We start from the raw sequence: 6,504 nt of genomic DNA, 5'->3' as shown, positions 1-6,504 counted from the left end.
CTTACCTGGGTTTTATTCGGTGCCGGTTTAGCGAATGCTACTGAAGTTTGGATCCTGAAGCCAAACCTTAGATATCAGTGATGGCCATTTTCTGAGCTAATAGGCAAGGGTGATTGTCCAAAAAAGGGAACTGGGCAGCGGCCTGAAGGATGTGTGCCAATGCTTTAAAAAAATGTTAAAAATTATTTTTCAGTCGCGTCTGTGGGGTTGATGGTGACATGCTCCACATTTGTTGGTCCCATCCACTGGCGCATTGTCTATGGATTAGGGTGTATTACTTGGTAGTATCGCTTACACAAATCAATGTCAGGAGAAACCAGTGGGACACTTGCCTCCACAGACTTATAAAAGATGTGCCATGGTGGTCTCGTACCTTTGATCTCCTTCATTTTTATGGCTACAAAGCAACCCACAGTCCACGTGTAGAAATCCCCTACCCTTAGTTTTGTGGAGGCCAAGTACAGAATACAAGGCATTTTTATTCATAAAAAGCTCACTTCGATCCTGGAGGACGAACATGATACATTTTTTAAGTCTGGCAGCCCTAGCTTGATTACCAACTGGTCTCTTGTTTTACTATTCACTTGCTTCATTTGGGATCCAAGAGTTTATTAGGGTAGTCCTACTTCACCATAGCTTTCGGGAACAGAAACCGCTGTACCCCGTGGCAAAAGTTCCTCTGCCCCTTTTTCCATTTTTTTTTTCTCTTGGTTTTCAGAGTCGTTCACCTACTTTCCCCCTCGCTTCAGGGTCACCCTTTTATTTTTTCTTACAGCAAATTTTGAGCCACTGATTTGCCACAAGATTTGCAGCACACCTTTCTTGGATAGCCCACAATTTCATAGGGAGAGAGCAAGCACAAATCAAAAATAAATGCATTTATCAGGAGACTGAAGATGTCACATTTTCAAATTCAAAGATTGAATAGAATTGCACCACACTTGCCAAAATAAAGAAAAAATGCTTTTATCAGGAGACTGAAGATGTCACATTTTCAAATTCAAAGATTGAATAGAATTGCACCACACTTGTCAAGGCTTCACTCGATTTTTTACCGCAAATTTTGAGCCAGTGATTCGCCGCAAGATTTGCAGCACACCTTTTAAGTCTTTCTTTGTTATGTCAGTGTGGCTGCAGCTGCATTTTCTCCCTGAAGCCTAAAATATGGGTGTCCCTATAGAGGAGGTACAGCCAGCACTGAGCCCCGCTCCTTCTGCTGCACTCTGGCACCATATCTCTTCTGTTTATTGCAGATTAAGTTGGAACCCACCACCAGCTATACTGGGCACAAAGAGTGAAACTGTCTGCTATCACATTTTGTTTCTCTCAGACAAGTGTACTAGCTAGCTTATAGTGTTGTCAGCTTGTGTTTTGGTGAATAAAAGTGTACCCCTGGTAGTAGGTCCAGATTCTGCAATAAAATAGAAGAGATGAGAAGGCCAAGCACTTCACAGCAAAGCATAGGAGGAGGAGTAGACAGGAGTTGTATGGGCTCTGTATGCACCGACTGTCACACCCCCTCTCCCAAAGTCTAGAACTTCATCTACATTTGTCAGTTTTGTTGGTTAGTGGTGGCAGTGCCAGATATCCGCCAACTGCTCCTGTGGGACTTATGCTCAAATCTAAACATGGACTGATTTATAGTTCAGAGAGTTCCTAAATATAGAACCATTTATCCAACCGTCCATCCAGAGTCTCTGGTTTATAGACCGGATACGTCCTAACTATCGAACCATTTATCCAACCGTCCATCCAGAGCCTCTGGTTTATAGACCGGATACGTCCTAAATATGGAACCTTTTATCCAACCGTCCATCCAGAGCCTCTGGTTTATAGACCGGATACGTCCTAAATATACAACCATTTATCCAACCGTCCATCCAGAGCCTCTGGTTTATAGACCGGATACCTCCTAAATATAGAACCATTTATCCAACCGTCCATCCAGAGCCTCTGGTTTATAGACCAGATACCTCCTAAATATAGAACCATTTATCCAACCGTCCATCCAGAGCCTCTGGTTTATAGACCGGATACATCCTAAATATTGAGCCATTTATCCAACCGTCCATCCAGAGCCTCTGGTTTATAGACCGGATACGTCCTAAATATAGAACCATTTATCCAACTGTCCATCTAGAGCCTGTTCTCTTATAATAATCACATGCTGATAATAGACGGGACTCCCCCTTTAATGCCATTATTGTCAAGGTGGAGAACTTTCCTATTATAGAGCGGATGGGGACATATGGAGTGGAACACAGAGACAGGAAGAGCCTGATTGTACCGACACAGGAAGTGATCCCACAATTGGGGAGGAAGTGGTGTCAGGTGCAGACAGGAAGTGATAGACAGACAGGAAGTGATGTAAAGGTTTAAAAAGGAAGTTTCCAGAGCTGTGAGTATGAAGTAGAGAGGAGGCAGCAGAGGAGGTGGTAAAATCTTATTTTATATTTACACCCATTATGTTTGTCCTCTTGCTCCATAGTCTCTGTGATGTCCGTCCTCTTTCTCCATAGTCACTTTGAAATCTTTTATCTTCAAAAAAATTCACCATCTTTCCTCTAAACACCTAAATGAACTATTCTGGATAAAACAAAAGTATAATATATATATATATATGAACCTTCTCTCAACCCACTTTGGTTCGGTCACATGATTCGGCTTTCATGTGTCCGGCTGCATCATGGGAGCCTAAAGGTAATGTCAGCTTCTGGCTTTACAGACATTGTTGGTCTATTCTGCAGCTGAAGTCGGCTGAAAATCGGTAAGTATATACATTTTTTTTCATGCAGGATAGTTGGTATAAGTGTTAAGAGGAGGTAGGGAGCATTTTAAGACTAGTTAGGCTTTAGCTGGAATTCTACTTTAAACCTCACCCTGGAGATCATCTGCCTGCTGACCGGAGAGGTGAGGAGGATTCTGGGAGGTCACATGACATCATTCTTATCTCTATTAATAAAACACGGACCTGACCGGAGAGGTGAAGAGGATCTTGAGAGGTTAAATGAAAAAACATTACTGTTTGCTTTCAATGCAGAGCAATACTCTGGTGAAATCTGGTGACCATTTAACCATCACAGTGCCTTCACCTCATTCCCTGAAACCCAAGAGAAAGAATTGCAAGAAGATTGTAGAAGTCACCAATGAATTCCATGATCTGCTGAGAGGTGAGCGGTAACGGGAATGCTGGGACGTTCTCCAGTAACAGACAAGGGATGTGTCTGGATGGTGACTATATCATTGTGTGTGTCAGGTTCCTATAAGGTTTCAGGGTGTCACTGTCTATTTCTCCATGGAGGAGTGGGAGTATATAGAAGGACACAAGGATGTCTACAAGGACGTCATGATGGACAATCAGCCGCCCCTCACATCACAGGGTAAGAGGAGACTTTATTGTAGAGAGCAGTATGGAGGGTCCACCTAGATCCCCCCCATCATCTGATAAACACATAGAAACAATGGATTCAGTCAGTGTGTGTGTTTCCTACAGATGGATCCAGTCAAGGGAACCCACCAGAGAGATGTCCCCGTCCTCTATATTCCCGGGAATCCACACAGGAAGATTACACCATCCCTCACCACCATCAGGTAGATGGATCCAGTAATGGGAACCCACCAGAGAGATATCCTAGACCTCTGTATTCCCGAGATTCCACACAGGAAGATCACACCATCCCTCACCATCAGGTAGGTGGGACTGAGCAACTAGAACCTTAAAATGATTTCTACGCTATTTTTCTGTTATTTCTATTTTCTTTTTCATAAATGTATTCCATCATCTTTGGGTTTAGGTTGAAGAACTGAAAGACATCAAAGCTGAGATTAAAGAGGAAGAAGAAGAGATGTCAAAGAGTGGAGGTCAGCAGTCTATGGAGGAGGGTGGTCCTCTTTATTCTCCAGATTCCATACAGGAATATCACACCATCCCTCACCATCATCAGGTAGATGGGACTAAGCAGTTGGAACTCCGAGAGAATTCTAATCTTGAAGATGATACTCTTCTATGTGATATCTTGCTCCTTTTTACAATTGTGTTCCAACATCTTTGGGGTTTAGGATGAAGAACTGAAACACATAAAAGTTGAGATTAAAGAGGAAGAGACACTGGTGATTGGATCTCAGCAGTCTATGGAGGAGGGTGGTCCTCTGTATTCCTGGGATTCCACACAGGCAGATCACACCATCCCTCACCATCATCAGGTAGATGGGAAGAACATAAAAGTGGCTCCTGACTGTATGAGATTATTCTCTTCTCTTATCCTATTGGTCGTCAAGTTTCCTTTCTTTTTGTTGGTTTAGCATGAAGAACAGATGTCTGTGAAAGATGAGGTTAAAGAGGAGGAAGAAGTGATGACTTTGATGGGTCATCAGGAGTCTATGAAGGAAGTTGGGGTGATGGTGACAACTAAAGAGGAACCTTCTCTAGATATCAGCACAGGTGAGTAATGAACACTAAATACAGAACGTGTTCATGGATATATATTGCTGATTGGGGATATGTAGGCTTTTACATCAGTTAGTATGATCTCTACAAGGACGTCATGATGGACAATCAGCCGCCCCTCACATCACCGGGTAAGAGGAGACTTTATTGTAAAGGAAAGAGCAGTACCGAGGCTCCACCTAGATCCCCCATCATCTGATAAACACATAGAAACAATGGATTCAGTCAGTGTGTGTGTTTCCTACAGATGGATCCAGTCATGGGAACCCACCAGAGAGATGTCCCCGTCCTCTGTATTCCCGGAATTCCACACAGGAAAATCACACCATCCCTCACCATCATCAGGTAGGTGGGCATCTAGACCTAAATATGTACTCTATGCTTTTGAGATGACATTCTTCTATGTATTCTCTTGTTTTAATGTCTACTTTTATATCTGAAATGCAGCTTTTGCCCCTCCCCCCCACCCACCATTCCTGTTGCTAGCTTCTTTAAGCACCTTACTGATCTGAAGAATGGGGGTGGGGATTGTAACACCTTCCTGTCTTGTCCCTCCCCCAGCCTGTGACTGGATAGTGAAAGGAGAAGCAGCAGACTGATGAGCTCATCTCTCTGTCACTCTGCTCTCTCCTGCTATCAGCATGTCCCTTGATAGAACAACAGCACAGTTGAGTGGCTCCTTGTTCTGCTGCTCCCTCTCCCAATCTGAGCTTTTATATACAGATACTGCAAGAGCCTGATACCAGGTGCCATTCAGGTACTTACACTGCTTACATTTATTTTTAACACATTTAATGATGTAGTAGGGAACACAAAGCTGCTGTCATTTGTGTCTTTTTATATCTGCCTTGAGTTCATTTTAACAGATGTTTTCTACTATTTTGGGGTTTAGGGTGAAGAACGGATTAATATAAAATCTGAGGTTAAAGAGGAAGAAGAGGAGATGTATGTGGGGGGGGATCAGCCGTCTGCGGAGGTTGGGATGGTTATGAAAAGTGAACAGGAAGAAATTTCCCCACCTATCAACACAGGTAAGTACAGGCACTATGGAAGAAACGGGTCACAATCTCATTTTACTTCTGAGTAGAAGATTTGTAGTTTAAAGGAAAAATGTTAGATAATTCTCAGATCTTCACATCGTCCTGCAGGCAGGTGCTAAATGGTTAAATATGTGCCTAATAAAGGGTTAATGTGTGGTGTTTCAAGGGTTAACACTTGGTGCTGTGATGTACCTTCCCCCACACGTCACTTCTTGCTTCTGAAGAGATATATGGAGGAGGAGACCGGAGCTTGTAGTCTACAAAAAATAAATGTAAGCCTGGGTAGAATTCCCCTGGAGGTAGACCAATGGTGCTCCAAAGCTCACAGTGTCTTCCCGGCACTTTGAACAGCCTATGAGTAGGAGAACTACGAAAACAGCCCCCCCTTCCTGGTTTGGGGACAGACAAGAAGGCGAGAAGATAATGGGCAGGCAGGCAGGCAGGCGGTGGCACACATATGAAATTGACTACCATACTCCGTGACGCTCCCAAGTCAGGCCGAGGTGGTCCCGACAAAGTCCAGAACAGCACTGACAGTCTGACCGACAAACAGTCCCCTGCTTGCCTTTGCGCTCATCCGTGACCATCCCACATTGTCACACGGGAGGCTTGGGCTCCATAACAGATGACATCACATACTGGCGCTCACGCTCAGTCCACCGCCTCCACCAAACCCCCTGCCCTCCCGGCTGCCCGAACACACACAGTAGCATGAAGTGCACTCGGATGGTCTCCGATGTCTCCGGGACTGCACATGCACAATTCTGAGCCATATTTTTTACTGGCATGCTTTCCCTGCTATGGGCACTGGCTGCTCATAAAATCACAGCCGGTCAGTGACATGGCCTGTGGGACCAGGACCTCCATGGTGGGTGTCACCACATAGACAGGAGAACAACAAATGTTCGTTCACTGATCTCCTTTCCCTAATAACAGCCTGGAAGAGATGTGGACTGAGGATTGGTATAGCCGGCACTCATCTTCACGAGTAAAATGTGTATATAAAACGGTTTACGC

At 44.2% G+C, this 6,504-nt stretch overlaps 1 pseudogene across 1 annotated transcript in view; it reads left to right on the top strand.

Annotated features, from left to right (window-relative positions):
* Positions 1 to 2,356: 2,356 nt before the first annotated feature.
* LOC149453299 (uncharacterized) overlaps positions 2,357 to 6,504 on the top strand; it is a 17,972-nt pseudogene continuing 13,824 nt past the window's right edge. Inside the window, exons 1-7 of the transcript XR_016314679.1 lie at positions 2,357 to 3,380; positions 3,494 to 3,690; positions 3,795 to 3,944; positions 4,060 to 4,203; positions 4,303 to 4,441; positions 4,695 to 4,792; positions 5,340 to 5,478. The product of XR_016314679.1 is annotated as an uncharacterized LOC149453299 (transcript). The remainder of the gene's footprint in view (positions 3,381 to 3,493; positions 3,691 to 3,794; positions 3,945 to 4,059; positions 4,204 to 4,302; positions 4,442 to 4,694; positions 4,793 to 5,339; positions 5,479 to 6,504) is intronic.

Source organism: Staurois parvus, unplaced genomic scaffold (genome assembly GCF_062004578.1).
Source record: "Staurois parvus isolate SC_StPar_1 unplaced genomic scaffold, SC_StPar_1.0 ptg000449l, whole genome shotgun sequence".
In the NCBI taxonomy this organism is placed as follows: Eukaryota; Metazoa; Chordata; class Amphibia; order Anura; family Ranidae; genus Staurois; species Staurois parvus.
The sequence above is the reverse complement of the archived record's forward strand: the minus strand, read 5'-3'. Positions and strand labels throughout refer to the sequence as shown.